This window comes from Nothobranchius furzeri, chromosome 11 (assembly GCF_043380555.1).
Source record: "Nothobranchius furzeri strain GRZ-AD chromosome 11, NfurGRZ-RIMD1, whole genome shotgun sequence".
NCBI lineage: Eukaryota > Metazoa > Chordata > Actinopteri > Cyprinodontiformes > Nothobranchiidae > Nothobranchius > Nothobranchius furzeri.
Window position 1 is genome coordinate 47,210,173 of NC_091751.1, and position 16,373 is coordinate 47,226,545.

The 16,373-nt window shown below is 44.1% G+C and overlaps 1 long non-coding RNA gene across 1 annotated transcript in view; it reads left to right on the forward strand.

The window, feature by feature from the left end:
• Positions 1 to 265: 265 nt before the first annotated feature.
• The window catches only part of LOC139061760 (uncharacterized), a 54,869-nt gene continuing 38,761 nt past the window's right edge, over positions 266 to 16,373 (forward strand). Inside the window, exons 1-2 of the long non-coding RNA XR_011515478.1 lie at positions 266 to 372; positions 473 to 549. This is a non-coding gene — a long non-coding RNA (uncharacterized lncRNA). The remainder of the gene's footprint in view (positions 373 to 472; positions 550 to 16,373) is intronic.

The following is a 16,373-nucleotide window of genomic DNA, read 5'->3' on the forward strand; positions in this document are numbered from 1 at the left end:
TCCAGCCACTGAGCAGCAGGTCGCCGGGAGTGCGGATGACTGAGCACTGAGAGACGAGGAGAGCTCCGGTTTCCAGACAGCGTTCGGTGTGAGCCACACAGGGATTTGTGGAAGGGATGTGACATTTTCACTGCACACAGACAGGGTTTGTTTTCCTTTTTTTTTTGTTTGTTTGTTATTGGTAGGGGAGTGGTGGTGGTGGTGGTGAAGGTCCTGCAAGGTGGGGAGGGCCTCGATTTGCATATTTGCAATGAGCATGATTGACGCTGAGGTGATGAGTCACAGTGATGGGTGTGGAAGCGGCGTTCCAGATGACACGGTTCAATTACACCAAGACGGACCTCCGGGAATCACTTTCACATCGGGTCAAAGGTGCATGTTTTATTACTTGATGCTGTGTTTTACATGACAGTCGTGCATTTTAGACCCTTGTTGCAGAAAAGCACCTTTTTCTTCCTCTTTTTTTTTGCAGAAAAAAGGAAGAAAGAAAACACCATTCACACGCGTCAACACACACCACATCAATGTGTGTTTAAGGAGCAGAATCAGGTAAGTGACAACACTGAACTTGTACAAACACATACGGTTGCAACAATTTTTACGTTTTGGTGGTACGATTGTAGTCTGAGAAGTAATGGTATCATGATTATTTTACGTGAATTGCTTAATTTATCATCTAAGTTCATTAAGGAGCCACCTTAATGAATTAAGATGCTAATTTTCTACTAGAGCAACTGTTATTATTATTACCTAAATGTAATTTCTACTTGTTCATATCTTTCAAATTTAACCAGGAAGAATATTATTTGGACACGGTTAAATTATATTATTATTACGTAGAACAGGAATTACAGAGAGGTGTTGGTGATTAAATAGTAAAATGGCTTGCCGTACTGGCTTGTTGTAGACAGATACAGGGGAAACGTAAAACTGCACAATATGAACCGTCATCCGCTGGAGTGTTCTAATATGACTGTTAAAGCCGTACAGTCACCAATGTAATCTGACTCAGTTGGAGCCAGAGGTCTGACCAAGTCACTGCTTTGCAAGTCACAAGTAAGTCACAAGTCTTTCCAGTCAAGTCTCGAATCAAGTCCAAGTCTAAGACAACCAAGTCCAAGTCGAGTCCTAAGTCAATTATGTGGAAGTCCAAGTCAAGTCCAAGTCATTAACTTTGAATTTTCAAGTCATAATCAAGTCATCTGTTCGGCTTCAATTTAATGACAATGATAATAAATAAATTCCAGAAATAAAGCTTCTTAAATCTTCATTTATTTGCTCAAACAAGCAGAAAGTGCAACTGAAGTTGATTATAAACAAAGTGCTGCTGCATTTCGCAGTAAATCAAGCCCAGGACGAAGAATGATTTATGATTTTTGTCCATGTCGTGCCACTTTTCTGCTAAAATATCAAATATGCTCAAGTCATCATCAAGTCAACAGATGCAAGTCGATTCAAGTCGTAAGTCATTGGTGTTCAAGTCCAAGTCAAGACGTAAGTCTTTAAAGATTTTATCAAGCCAAGTCAGAAGTCATTAAAATAATGACTCAAGTCTGACTCGAGTCCAAGTCATGTGACTTGAGTCCACACCTCTGGTTGGAGCTAATCCGTCTGTGTGATGATCTCAGAGACGGTAACAAGTTGGGAGTGTCACAACTTTTTTTTCTACCAGCTCTGCAGATGAACGATATCATTCTATTATTGTCGTTTAGCAGCTTTGGGAGTCTAAAATATTCCCTCACAGGAGACTTGAAGCGCTTCCTAAGTGTAAACGGAGCAGTCCTAGTGGTTGTTGCTGGTTCTGCTGTGTGCGTTTGTTGAGTTTCACCTTCGCTTTGGTCCACTCATTTATTTTTTATTTGCGGTGTTGAAGACATCTTCACTGCGGATTAATCGCAGCGTTTCACACCGTGGTTAATGGTCAAACCGGTTAATCCTTGCAAACCTACACACACATGCACCACTCAGTTTACTGCTCAGAGGCACATCAGCAGTGGATAAACTTTGACTTTTTTTCCAAATACCATTTCCAGAAACTAGAAGTTAGCCACATCACAGCTGAGCTTCAGACGGCAGGTAGAGTCTTATTTCCTGATATTTGGACTTCTCGCCTTGGATTGGCGACTACTGACTCTGTTTGCTCTGCAACATTGATGTTTTATCTCCACAAATAACACAAGCCTGAAGGAGTTCTGCTGTGTGGTGGAGTTGCTAATGGTAACAGTTAGCTGCTGTTTCCCGAACGCTAAACCAACAACAGCCTTCCCCATTGTGAGTCAAAATGGGTGAGTCCATGAATGTTGATTTTCAGTATGACGTAGATCTGTCAGGCTTTCTATTTTCTATCAGAAGCTAATGCAGGAGATGGATGTAGGAGACTATTTTCATGTTCAGCCTGCATGAAAAACTCAGTGATAGATTATAATCATAAATAATCAATAAAAATGTGTTTAGTGCTCCACACCTTTAAAATAACCTAATCGTAGGCTACTTCCTTTTTAGATAAAAACAATCTAAGTCTGAAATATAGTCTTTAAATAAAGAATATAACGATTGCTATTGAAAGATAAATGTTTATGCTTGTATTTCACATTTCTAAAATGAGTTTGTGAGCACAAGTGACGGTCAACTCAAGTACAAAAAGTAGTGACTAAATAAAAATTACACAAATGTATACAGTAGGTTGCATTCTCTTCTTATATTAAAATACAGCATGTCTTTAAAGTCAATGGCTGACAATAAAATAAAAATTACAAATAGATGACAGGTGACCACTGTTTTACAGCCAGTTTAGATTTATACATCTGATCTGAGTGGCAGATTCGTTTTTTTTTTGTTTGTTTGTTTGTTTTTTGTTTGGACCTGAATAGAATTCTGACATGTCCATGATTATGAATCAGTATGTCTTGTAATGCTGTCGGCAGGTGCTTAAATAACAACAGATGGCAGACAAGTACAGTATTTGTCTTCAAAGGCAGTGGGAGCAGCATGAGGCTAACTGGGTACTGCCCAACACTGATTCACTATTACATTAGTCAGACCAGCAGACACGAAGATTAGCAAGATGCTCTGTTTGTTGGGATGATAAAGATCTGGTAGGTTTTAAAAGTTTGTTAAAAGATCAACAAAGATCATCACTACAGCGATCGGAGCAAGACCAAGACAATATTTTGCTTGATTAGATTTTATAGTGACACGTTTCCTAAATTAATTCAACAAAAGCGGTTCTGTAACCATTACTATTTGCTTTTCTGCCTGTTAGCTTATTTACAGGAATTTATGCATAAATAAATAAAATTAAACATTTATCAGAGGTGGAGCAATGCCTTGCTGATTAGTGCTGATTAACTTCTGATGTAGATCAGTTTGTTCATTAGCAAAATTCAGTGAGCAAAACCAGACTGACGTTCATTAAAAATGGAGGCGTGGCACATGGGTACATAGGGATCCTAATAAATTAGGTTGTCTGCACCTCAGACACTGGAGAGGAACTAAATGATTGATTGAGGTTGGATGTGCTTCTATTCATTTATTAGGTTTTCCCTTTATTAATCAACCACTGAAACTATATTTCCTGAAAAATAAAACTAGAGTCTTGTAGCAAAAAACAGAGCATTTCTTACTCTCATACACACACAGTGTCCACTTTACCCTCCTGTGGAAGTGCTTTTTTCATTATCAACTGTTTATCTTGTATCTAGGGAGTGGTTTTGGTTCTTTAGGTCATGTTAATGTTTTTATATTTAATTCCTTAAGTGGGATAAATTCAATGTCTGATCTGTTCTTGCGTGTTCTTTTGTTCACATATTCCTTGTCTGCACTCTGTGCACGTGCGTGGGCGTGTTAAACCCCTGTATATTATTATCAGGGATCCAAGGGAGCAGGTCGATACAACCCCTGCCCACCAGTGTCACCCTGAAGTCCCACACACCATCTCCCAGTCTCTCCTGCCTATAGTCATCTCTGGTAATCAGAGGGATCACATCCTGGCACATCTTTAATCATGCTGGGGGCGGTTCTCGGAAGCACAGTGCACAGTTGTTGAACTGCTGACCCATGCGAACTGCCAACTTCTTTCATCTTAAGGTGACAGTTTGAGCTTTTTTCTGACACAAAAGCTTAATTTGGAACACACCGTTCAGGTCACAGCTTGCCGGAAATGGATGAACTTCAAAGTTGATGATCTAGCAGATCAAACAAGGTGGCAAAAGTTAAAATAAACAGCTTTTTTATGGAAGTGTTGAGAATTATTACAGTGAGCCTGTTGGAAAGTAGCTTAGCAAACATTTTAGACATTTATCAGGAAAACTTATCAGATTTTCCAGCTAAACTAGACTATATTTTTTATTCAGTACTTGCAGAGGAAATCATGCACCACCATCTGTTCATCTGTGGCTTTATTTGTGTCTGCAGCTATACTGACCAGTGAAAGTGTCCTCCTTGTAGAACAAACACCAGTGTTGAAACAGAGATTCTGTTTTGTCAGCCTCTGAAAACGCCCCCTACATTCATAATCTCAAAACAGATACCCATAAATCTACTGAACCAACAGAAAATGTGGCAACAAAATTAACAAACCCTGATTCATAATTTGCACTTTGGCACCATTTATCAGCAGGAAAGGGAAAGCGCTCTGGCACAAGAAAACATGCAACAAGGGTTGACTGCAACCAATAACGCCTCCAAGATCCTGATAAATGCTAAACAGAAAGATAGAAGATAATGAAAGATTAATGAGTAATTCTCTGGCCATGAATATTTAAGGATGGGAAGTCTGTTTAATACATGATCGCCCTGTGAACGGCTTCCTGCACATGCCACCGCATCATTCGTAGATTCAGACAGGATGCTTATTAGATTTTCAGGTGGGTGGCATTTTCATTTGCCTTAATCTCCTATGAGTCTTCTTCATAAATCCTTTTATATTACCATTTTTTTTAGCTTTTATTTTAGAGCTGAAATAAATTGGCCTCAAAATTCAGCTGGTTCTTGTTCAAACTTCAGTCACGTTCAAGATTCAAATTTCTCTGGTGAAAAGGATCCAGTCTTAATTACGAGATGATCTGTGTTGGTGAATGTGCTCCACTTACACACAAGGTTGCCCTTTAGCCTTTTGCATTCCAAATTACTTTCAGTTTGTCGATTCTTGGGTGACGAGGGCTACACTTGACATAGCGTGGCTCTGAAGCTCAGCGCCCTAAATGCTTTTGTGACTGACACACGACGAGGGATCAATGGATTAGTTTCCATGAGACGGGCGTTCTTCAGAGCTGTATGCGTGCCTGCACATGCAAAGAGCGGGATTACGGCGACGCAGACGGGAGCTCTCCGGTCTGACGGGCGCTCATGGGCGCATCTCGTGGCTCAAGATGGTGACAAATGGAGAACTCTGCCTGCAAAGTGCACTCACATCTTCAACTCAATCACACTGAGTCAACACGGGAACTCACACTGTCAATCAGGTTTGCTCGTTTATGCAAGCAGGAGCCAGCTGGCAAACATCAGTTTAATATGAGTGTTTCATGGCTAGTTTTCTTTTACTTTAGGGGTTGCATGCATGTTTTAAATTCTACATTGTTACATTTTTGATGTAATGGTGAATCACATTTATTCTCTTTCCCTTAAGACTTAGTCCTATCTTGTTTGATCAAGGCTAGGGCATTCTTATTTACTTTGGGGAGTAATGACAGGATGAAGTAGTTGGGATATCCCTGCAAATGGAGATTTCCCAGAGATAGGCTCAATCCCAATACTCGCACTTGCACCCTTGCGCCCTTCAATTGCGCGTTCCCGGCCATGGGTGCGAGTGAGTAGGGTGTCCCGATTCTCAAGAGCGGAAGTTGACCACATCCCCGTTGCACCCTTAATCTGCACTTCACCCAAGTCCGCAGCGATGCGGACCTCGGGCAAGGGCATTACCCACAAGTCATTGCTGCAGGAGAAAAGGCTCATTTTCTTTTTTCTGAAAATATGTATTTTGTAATGAAATTAGTTAATTTTAGGATGATTAGTTGATGCTCTCAAACTTTTAGACAAAGCAGCAATAAATGCAAATTAATTGCAAACAACCGTTTGGCTGTTTGTTTAAAAGTTGTTAATAAAGGTTTTTGAAAAAAAAAACTATCACAACGACCAGCATCCCGGCATGCTTTACAATCGATGACGCAATGCCCCCTGTCTCAATTCTGCAATTATTTGCACAGTTGTGCACTACGCACTCGAAGCCTTACAGCACACTTTCTCCAAGTGCACTTTGCTGAAGTCCACAGGGCGCAGGGCGAGTATTGAGATTGGACCATAGACTTTAAACAGAAAGGTCAAGGGTCATGCTAGGAAGGAAGAAAGTCATACATGTGGGCATTTTCTCACTTAAGGGGATACTCCACCCAAAATTCAAATTTAGTCTGTTGGCATATTTCCAAAGTGAGATAAGTGGGAAGAATCTGTTTTTAACCAGTCTAGTCATTCTCCTGACTCAGCTGTCCTTTTGCTTTAGCTTAGCATTAAACACAGAGAGTAGATTGAGTATTGTGAGTGAAAAAGTCCTTAAAATCTCTCAGTAGTGATCCCAATTCTGCTTGTTGTCCTAAATAATCTGACTGACTTCAAGTGAAAATAATTAATAACATAAAGGAATCACAGGTGCCATTTTTGACTTGGGAGATGCATTGTTAATTACGTGCATGCACGTTTGTGTGTTTTATGCCAGTTTGCTAACTGTGTGAGTATCTGTCTTTACAAAAGCAGGTGCATTTGGGGCTACCAGTGAAGGCTTACATCTGTGCTTTTTCATAAAGGAGTCTCAAGTTCTGATGTCACAAATCGCTGCTTGACCCAAGTGAACCCAGGACATGCTGGATTATTTTGGCTGGCCCAGAAACGGCTTGAAGCCCTCACTGGAGAAGCTGGTGGAGGTGGTTGAGTGAAGGACAGTTTGACCCCTCCCTTACATCGTGTGCAATATGTGCAGTGCGACTCTATACGACTTCTGCAAACACCAAATATTATTTATACTATTTGAACAGGGGCGGCGTTAGGCCCGGCTACTTGAGCTCAAGCCCCGAATCTTTAATGAAAAGCCCCAGATCTCAAACGTGGAAGTAACATGCAGTACCAAAGTCCAACAGAGAGGGAGCAGCTAGCAGTAGTTTGTATTCAGCCTGCCTGAGCCTCTACCACTGAAGAAGAAGCCCTTCAGCAGCCGGCTTCTTCTACAGTGCCTGGTTTCTTCTACACTTTGCCTGAAACGCATGTGTGAAGATGGACATAAGGACGTTTTTTAGACCAAAAGTACAACGACAGAACCCCAGCTGTGATGATACTGGTGTTGACTCAGGTTTGTGACTCTTATTTGAAAATATTTGTTGTGCTGCTGGTTTGCCTAAAGTTAGCTTATCAGGTAAAGTTGTTGGAGAAAGAAAGGGAATATTTACTATCATCTCACACTAAACACTAACAGGAACAATACTCTGCCCTAAATATGCATAATATGTAGCTTCAGATTAAAAATTATGTGGTACAAGACATATACATATGTTGACTAGTGCGTGTCACATGTGTTTGTGTGTGTGTGCGCGCGCGTGTGTGTGTGTTAAGCCCCGGATCTTCTTCAGTCCTTAATCCACCCCTGCATTTGAATATCTGGAAAGGTTCTGCAAGGAGTCACTTTCTCTGGACGTTGCATGTGAATTGTCAGGAACATGAACCAGACAAGAAGAGAGATGGGGTTCAGCCAGGTGCAACCCGGATATTTCCAAATAAAACCCCAGGTTGCATTGTTTTCTGTTTTATTTTTTTAATGCCAGGGATATCGGTTCACAGTGTGTGATGGTTTACATTATTTTTACAATTATGTCTTCAAATATTTTGCCAAAATTCAAATCACATGGTACCCTCTTGCGTGCAAATGTTTGGAGACATTAGCACCCAATCTTCCTTTGGTGTAAATGGCGGTTTGTTCAAAAGATGTACAAAATGGACGACATTCTGCACTCAGCAAGGGGAGCTGCTGCCTCTGCAAACTAGACTCATATGTGGTTGAAATCATTCAGCTTTTTCACAAGTTACTGTGCTATTTTTTTTATTACACCCAATCACATTAAATCTTTATTCATATATTCTGCTGTTTGTTGCCTCATATCACATAATGTTGTTTTGCTTTGTATCGTAATGTATCATTTTGTATGTTGCTTTTGTCTGAAAGCACTTAGAGATGCACCCAAAAATGCAGGCATGTGTGTGAGTGAACTTGAGACCTTGGTAAAAGGCTGGCAAAGCAGCACCAAAGCCAACAAAATGAGCATAAACAAAAATCTAGCTAAACCTTTGCAATAAAAAAGAGTGGAACAGCAACATGAGCTTTTGAAAACAAAGTGAGGAACCAAAGGTGGACTGTTAAAATGTTGGGGGGTGATTACTGAGTGAAGGCAGCTGGGTTGATTGACAGATGGACGGGAGTGCAGAGTGCTGAATGACTAGAGATGGAAAGAAAACAATGGATGTAGAGAATAAAAGAACTAGATAAAAATATAACTTTACTAATAACTCAAAAGGTCCAGGGAAAAGAAAGTAATATAAACTCCAAAACCTTAAAGGCCAAGTTCACTGAGAAACAGCTTTTTTGCTTATTATTCTTGAATTATGATCGGTCAGTCTGAGTTTAACATGCTGGCTGAAAGTGACAAGTGATTGATAAGTTTATATGAACTTAAGACAATGATGATGTCCTTGTTTTTAAACAAACATAGTGAACAGAAACAAAAGTAAACAAAGCAAAAACTGAAACAAACATATATATATATATATATGTATATATATATATATAAACACACATACATACATACATACATACATACATACATACATATACAGTATATACATATACATACATTCATACACACATATTCTACAAAATAGTCCTCTACCTGTTTCCTGCATTAACTGCCAATGGGCAAGCACTCAGACGTGCGTGGGAATTTGCCCAACCAGTCTACATGTGTTTTGTGGATTTGGAGAAGGCGTTTGACCGCGTCTCTCGGGGGGCCCTGTGGGGGGACCTTGTTTTTACCCTGAGTCTAAATGCTGACAGTGTTTGTCCTGAGGACGTTTATATTTCAGATCACCATTGCATTTTCTTTAACTTGTCAGTTTCTGCGTCCCCACCTCCTGCTCGCCGTATGGTTAGTTCTCGTTTTCTTAATGAGAGCACAGCTAGCAATTTTTCTGCTGCTTTTGATCCAACCTGTTCTTCTGATAACGACCCAGATTCCTTAACTTCTTCCATTCTGGACAACATCTGTCCTGTCAGAACCAGATCAGTTCCTGCAGTGAACTCTACTCCCTGGTTTACTGACAGCCTTCGCAGCCTGAAGCGCCAATGCAGAAAAATTGAGCGTTTGTGGAAGAAAACCCATCTCCACGTCCATCTGCTGCACCTAAAGGATCTTCTGACATCCTTTAACTCTGCAGTCAGAGACGCAAGGGTTTCCTATTTCTCCAACCTGGTGTCCCAGAGCAAAGGGAACCCCAAGGTGCTGTTTAACACCATCAGCAGCATCGTCTCTCCTGCCTCTCCTACAGCCTCCATCCACTCTGTTACAGACTGTGAGAACTTTCTGTCTTTCTTTGTGGACAAAGTCAATAAGGTTAGATCTAGCATCTCTCCTTCAGCCTTATTGCCGCCTCTCCCGACTCCAACCAGGCCCGTCATCCTAGATAGCTTTGCTCCTGTTTCTTTGCCTGAGTTAACCAAACTAGTTAACTCTATGAAGACCTCTGCATGCCCCCTCGACATCTTACCCTCATCTTTGTTTAAAAGTACTTTTCAGTCCATCGGTCCCAGCGTGCTCTCCATAATTAATGCTTCTCTGGTCTCTGGTCAGGTCCCTGCTTTCTTTAAGAATTCTGTAATCCACCCGCTTCTTAAAAAACCGAGTCTCGACGCCTCTCTCCATAGAAGCTTCAGACCCATCTCTAAACTTCCATTCATCTCCAAGATCTTGGAAAAGGTTGTGGCTAAACATCTCACAGCTGCTCTTGATGAACATAACATCTATGATAGCTTCCAGTCAGGTTTTCGTAGAGCTCATTCTACTGAAACAGCTCTTCTTAGGGTCTCTAATGACCTTCTGACTCACAGTGATGCAGGGGACTGTTCTGTTCTGGTCCTGCTGGACCTGACTGCAGCCTGTGCTCGGCTTCTGACCAAGTCCTCCAAACATATCCACATCACCCCACTTCTCCTACAGCTTCATTGGCTGCCAGTCAACTTCAGGGTTCATTTCAAGATCCTGGTTCTGGTCTTTAGGGCCTTACATGGACAAGCACCATCTTACATTGGTGATCTTCTTAGTCCCTACACCCCCAGCAGGTCCCTGAGGTCCAGTGACCAAAGCCTACTGGTTGTGCAGCACACCAGGCTAAAGACCAAAGGTGACAGATCATTTGCTGCTGTGGCCCCCAGACTCTGGAACTCTCTCCCCCTGAGCCTGATATCAGTGGACTCAGTGGTCTCCTTTAAAAAGCAGCTGAAGACTCACTTGTTCAAGATGGCTTTTGTATGACCTTCTTCACCACTCTCTCTTTATTCTGCTCTCCCCACCTATTCCACCTTCCTCAGGATCCACTGATTTCCCTCTTTCCTATTCACTCTCTCTCTTTCTTAACAGTTTTTAATCACAATTGTCTATCTTTTGCTCATTTTAAACATATTTTAAACCATTTTCTAAATTATTTTTTATATTTTTACATTTTTTGTTTTTGTGAAGCGCCTCGTGATTTTTATCTTGAGAGGCGCTGTAGAAATGATATTAGAAACCTTACATAAACAAGCGCGTGTACACACACAGGTGCTCACATGGTGCTCTCAAAAGTATGGGCTTGGGCACGTTCAACACGTCTTAAGGCTGTCGTTGCCACTAAATGCACTATGATTTATTATCGTGTGATTGTTCAGTTAAACAATATTGATTTTACATTTCATCATCAGGCTGACGCAGTGATAGCTTGCTCCTGATGTACTGTTGTGTGTCCCATTTTTTTTTATTCTCTCTCTGTCTGCATGTCTAGAAGCAGACTCTTGTTCATTATTGTTTATTTTTGTGGACGACCCCCCCCCCCCCTGTCTTTTCCTTTCTCTTTCACCTCTGTCTCCGTGTCTGGTTGGAAATAACAAAGCATTATAAACATTAACAATAAAGTTTTAAGTATCAGGCGTGGCATTAAAAGCAGATGTTTTGATTCTCCACCTGAGAGTAAATCTGTAAGGCTTGTCACCAGCATTCAGACATCAATTCTGTTAGCTTCACAGCCAGACAGCCAGACAGGACACAGGAGCGCAAGAGCACTTTCCCCTACAGCGATCAACTCAAGGCTTTCCTGCAAATGTATTGAAAAAGAAGTGAACTTGGTCTCTTAACACAATTTCATGTGCTCATCTAATCCATCGTAGTTGAGCATCATACATTATATCATATTTATCACACATTTAAAGTGTAATTGCTCTGAATTGCTCGAAGACCTCTTATGATGAAATATATAAATGGAAACCGTGTTCCCTCGCCTGGACGTGGGTCACTGGGGCCCCCCTCTGGAGCCAGACCTGGAGGTGGGGCACGCTGGCGAGCGCCTGGTGGCCGGGCTTTCACCCATCGAGCCCGGCCGGGCACAGCCCAAAGAGGAAACGTGGGTCCCCCTTCCCATGGGCTCACCACTCGTGGGAGGGGCCAAAGGGGTTGGGTGCAGTGTCTGACGGGTGGTAATCGAGAGCGGGGACCTTGGCGGTCTGATCCTTGGCTACAGAAGCTGGCTCTTGGCACATGGAATGTCACCTCTCTGGTGGGGAAGGAGCCTGAGTTGTTGTGTGAGGTTGAGAGGTTCAGACTAGATATAGTCGGACTCACCTCAATGCATGGCTCTGGCTCTGGAACCAGTTTCCTTGAGAGGGGTTGGACTTTCTACCACTCTGGAGTTGCTCCCACTGAGAGGCGCCGAGCAGGGGTGGGCATACTAGTTGCCCCCCATCTTGGTGCCTGTACGTTGGGATTTACCCCAGTGAATGAGAGGGTAGCCTTCCTCCGCCTACATGTGGGGGGACAGGTTCTGACTGTGGTCTGTGCTTATGCACCAAACTACAGTTCAGACTACCCACCCTTTTTGGAGACCTTGGAGGGGGTGCTGGAAAGCGCTCCTTCCGGTGACTCCCTCGTTCTGCTGGGGGACTTTAACGCTCACATGGGCAGCGACGGTGAGACCTGGAGAGGTGTGGTTGGGAGGAAAGGCCCCCTGATCTGAATTCGAGTGGTGTTTTGTTATTGGACTTCTGTACCAGTCATGGATTTTCCATAATGAACACCATGTTCAGACATAAAGGTGTCCATATGTGCTCTTGGCACCAGGATACCTTAAGCCACAGCACGATGATCGACTTTGTTGTTGTTTCATCTGACCTACAGCCACATGTCTTGGACACTCGGGTGAAGAGAGGGGCAGACCTGTCAACCGACCACTACCTGGTGGTGAGTTGGCTCAGATGGTGGGGGAGGATGCCGGTCAGACCAGGCAGGCCCAAACATATCGCGAGGGTCTGCTGGGAACGTCTGGCTGAGTCTCCTGTCAGAAGGAGCTTCACTTCCCACCTCCGACAGAACTTTCAAAATGTTCCGGAGGAGGCGGGGGACATTGAGTCTGAATGGACCCTGTTCCGTGCCTCCATTGTTGAGGCGGCCGACCGGAGCTGTGGTCGCAGGATTGTCTGTACCTGTTGTGATGGCAACCCCCGAACCCGTTGGTGGACACCGGCAGTTAGAGATGCTGTCAAGCTGAAGAAAGAGTCCTATCAGATCTTTTTGGCCTGTGGGACTCCAGAGGCAGCTGACGGGTACCGGCAGTCCAAGCGGAACGTGGCTCGGGTGGTCGCCAAGGCAAAAACCCGGGCATTGGAGGAGTTCGCTGAGACCATGGAGCAAAAATTCTGCACAGCTTTCAGGAGATGTTGAGTGTGCTACCAACACTATCTATAGTGGGGATGGTGCTGCTGACCTCTACTCAGGACGTTGTGGATCGGTGGGCAGAATACTTTGAAGACCTCAATCCCACCGACAAGTCTTCCAGTGAGGAAGCAGAGTCTTGGGACTTTGGGTTGGCCTCTCATATCTCTGGTTCTGAGGTCACTGAGGTGGTTTAAAAGCTCCTCTGTGGCAAGGCTCCAGGGGTGGATGAGATCCGCCTGGAGTTCCTTAAGGCTCTGGATGTTGTGGGGCTGTGTTGGCTGACGTAGCTCTGCAATATCGCGTGGACATCGGGGGCAGTCCCACTGGACTGGCAGACCGGGGTGGTGGTGCCCTTATTTAAAAAGGGGGACCGCAGGGTGTGTTCCAACTACAGAGGATCACACTCCTGAGCCTTCCTGGTAAGGTCTATTCAGGGGTTCTGGAGAGGAGGATCTATCGGATTGTTGAACCTCAGATTCAGGAGGACCTATGTGGTTTTCATCCTGGTCGTGGAACACTGGGCCAGCTCTACACCATTAGGGGGATCCTAGAGGGTGAGTGGGAATTTGCTCAACCAGTCTACATGTGTTTTGTGGATTTGGAGAAGTCATTTGACCGCGTCCCTCGGGGGGCCCTGTGGGGGGGTATGGGGTACCAGGCCCTCTGATACGGGCTGTTAGGTCCCTGTATGACCGGTGTCAGAGCTTGGTCCACATAGCCAGCAGCAAGTCGGGCTCGTTCCCAGTGAGAGTTGAACTCCGCCAAGGCTGCCCTTTGTCACCGATTCTGCTCATAACCTTTATGGACAGGAGTTCTAGGCGCAGCCAAGGTGTGGAGGGCATCCATTTTGATGGCCTGAGGATCAGGTCTCTGCTTTTTGCAGATGATGTGGTCCTGTTTGCTTCATCAGAACGTGATCTTCAGCTTTTGCTGGAGCGGTTCGCAGCCTAGTGTGAAGCAGCTGGGATGAGAATCAGCTCCTCTAAATCTGAGACCATGGTCTTGATTCGGAGAAGGGTAGAATGCCTTCTCCGAGTCAGGGATGAGGTCATGCCCCAAGTGGAGGAGTTTAAGTATCTCGGGGTCTTGTTCACGAGTGAGGGAAAACTGGAGCGTGAGATCGATAGGCGCATTGATGCTGCATTTGCAGTGATGCGGGAGTTGTACCGGTCTGTCATGGTGAAGAGAGAGCTGAGTCAGAAGGCAAACCTCTCAATTTACCGGTCGATCTACGTTCCTACCCTCACCTATGGTCATGCGCTTTGGGTAGTGACTGAAAGAAGGAGATTGCGGATACAAGCGGCCGAAATAAGTTTTCTCCCAAGAGTGAATGGGCTCTCCCTTAGAGATAGGGTGAGAAGCTCGGTCATTCGGGAGGGGCTCGGAGTAGACCTGCTCCTCCACATCGAGAAGAACCAGTAGAGGTGGCTTGGGCATCTGGTCAGGATGCCTCCTGGACGCCTCCCTGGTGAGGTTTTCCGGGCACGTCCAACCGGGAGGAGATCTAAAGGTAGACCCAGGACATGGTGGAGGGACCATGTCTCTCAACTGGCCAGGGAACGCCTTGGGATTCCCCCAGAGGAGCTGGCCCAAGTGGCTTGGGAGAAGGAAGTCTGGGCCTCTCGCCTTAAGCTTGGTTTATGCTTGACGCATTCACTTTCTGCTCGGTGATGCGGCTCGCGGATGGAACGCGCTTCACAACTCGCAGCGTTTATGGTACGTGTGGCTCGTCTCTGCGGTGAGCCAATATTCTCCCAAACTGAACGGGGCAGCATGGAGCTCTATGGCATGCACCCAACACTACACCATAGTAGAAGTAGAAATGACTGTTTACAACATGGCATTTCAGCATTTTTAACAGCGTTCTCGTCTTTTCCGACAGTGCGAGGTATTTCTCTCCAAGAATTATTTACAACATGTTGATCACGGTGATCTCTGAGAGCTGAATCATACAAATGTCTGTATTTACGAACCTCTGCCATACTAGTTCTTGCCAGTCCGCCATGTTTTTCCGCGTCCGTCCGTCCGCATGGTTAGAAAATTTCCGAGATGCGCGTTGCGGAAATTCTGGGCCGTGCGGAGGCGCGGTGGAGGGGCGTGGTTGTTAAAATGACGCAAAATGACGCAACTTTTCCGCACGGAGCCGTGCTGACCTCACGGACGCGTCAATAAACCAACCTTTAGGCTACTGCTCCCGCATCCCGACTCCGGATAAGCGGATGAAAATGAATGGATGGATGGATGGATGTTCTGAATTGTAATGCATTTTCATCTATCCTGTAGGATATTGTGATCCTTGTGTAACAACTTCCTAAAAGTGTGTCCCGTTTCGTAGGGTAAACATTTCACCCCCTACCGTGAGACGTCATATGAGGCTCTAAAGGGAAACTTGAAAGCTCCAAGTAGACAAACGGGTTTTAGCGTAAGTATGCTCTCCTGCAGATCAATGACACCATTCAGCTTTGCTGTATTTCCTTTCATGCAAGATGACTCATCTTCCCTGCAGCTGCATGCGCCATCAAATCCATGCTTTACACCGACTTTCAGATTTGCGATGCACACTTAACGTTGGGCATAACGTGTGTCCTTTTTACTTGTGAATATGTTCAAATTGTGTGATTATCCCAAAAAGCATAGACACATATTTCTTTCAAGCTGGTGCTTAGATTTGTTTCAGACAGAGGCTTAGATGAGTGTTTCACCATGAACGATATTTATAGAACATGGAGGTGGGGTTGCTGCCTCTTCTAGGGAAACCCTGAGCTGTGAAGATGATGTATGACTTTAATGAACTTATTGCATAAAGGCAATACCGGTGGGAGAACGGGATGAAAATAATATCAGGGAAGTCAAATCTGTGACGCAAATGCAAACAGAAGGCTAATTTAAAACATGCAAACGTTTATTTTATGCATGAAAATTCTATGCAAAAATTATTTAAGAAAAAATTTACATACACAGATTATACAGCACCTGTGTTGTCCCTGCCAGGAACAAGTAGAGCCTCATTTGTGATTCCTGCAAGCAGCTTGATCACAGCAGCTGGGATAGCACTGGTGACAGCGGATGTAAGCGGTGCACAGTCTTCCCCCCTGCTTTGCATGTCATCAAAGTGGTGGTCGGGACTTCCGATTCCCTTGTCTCCTTAGCAGAATATGAATAATGCAGCAATGCGGGGTTGCCTGCCTGACAGAACAACTTGATAAAAACAGCTGGGTAATACCGCTGGAGATGTCATTGCACTGAAAAAGGACTGACCCAGCTAAATGTGAGCATGGTCAAAATTCCAACAGTTTCTTAACCCCCTGGAGGCAGGCGTTGTAGATTTGCAACAGTTAAAACCTACCTACATGGTTACTCTGCATACGTATTTCATGAGTTTTT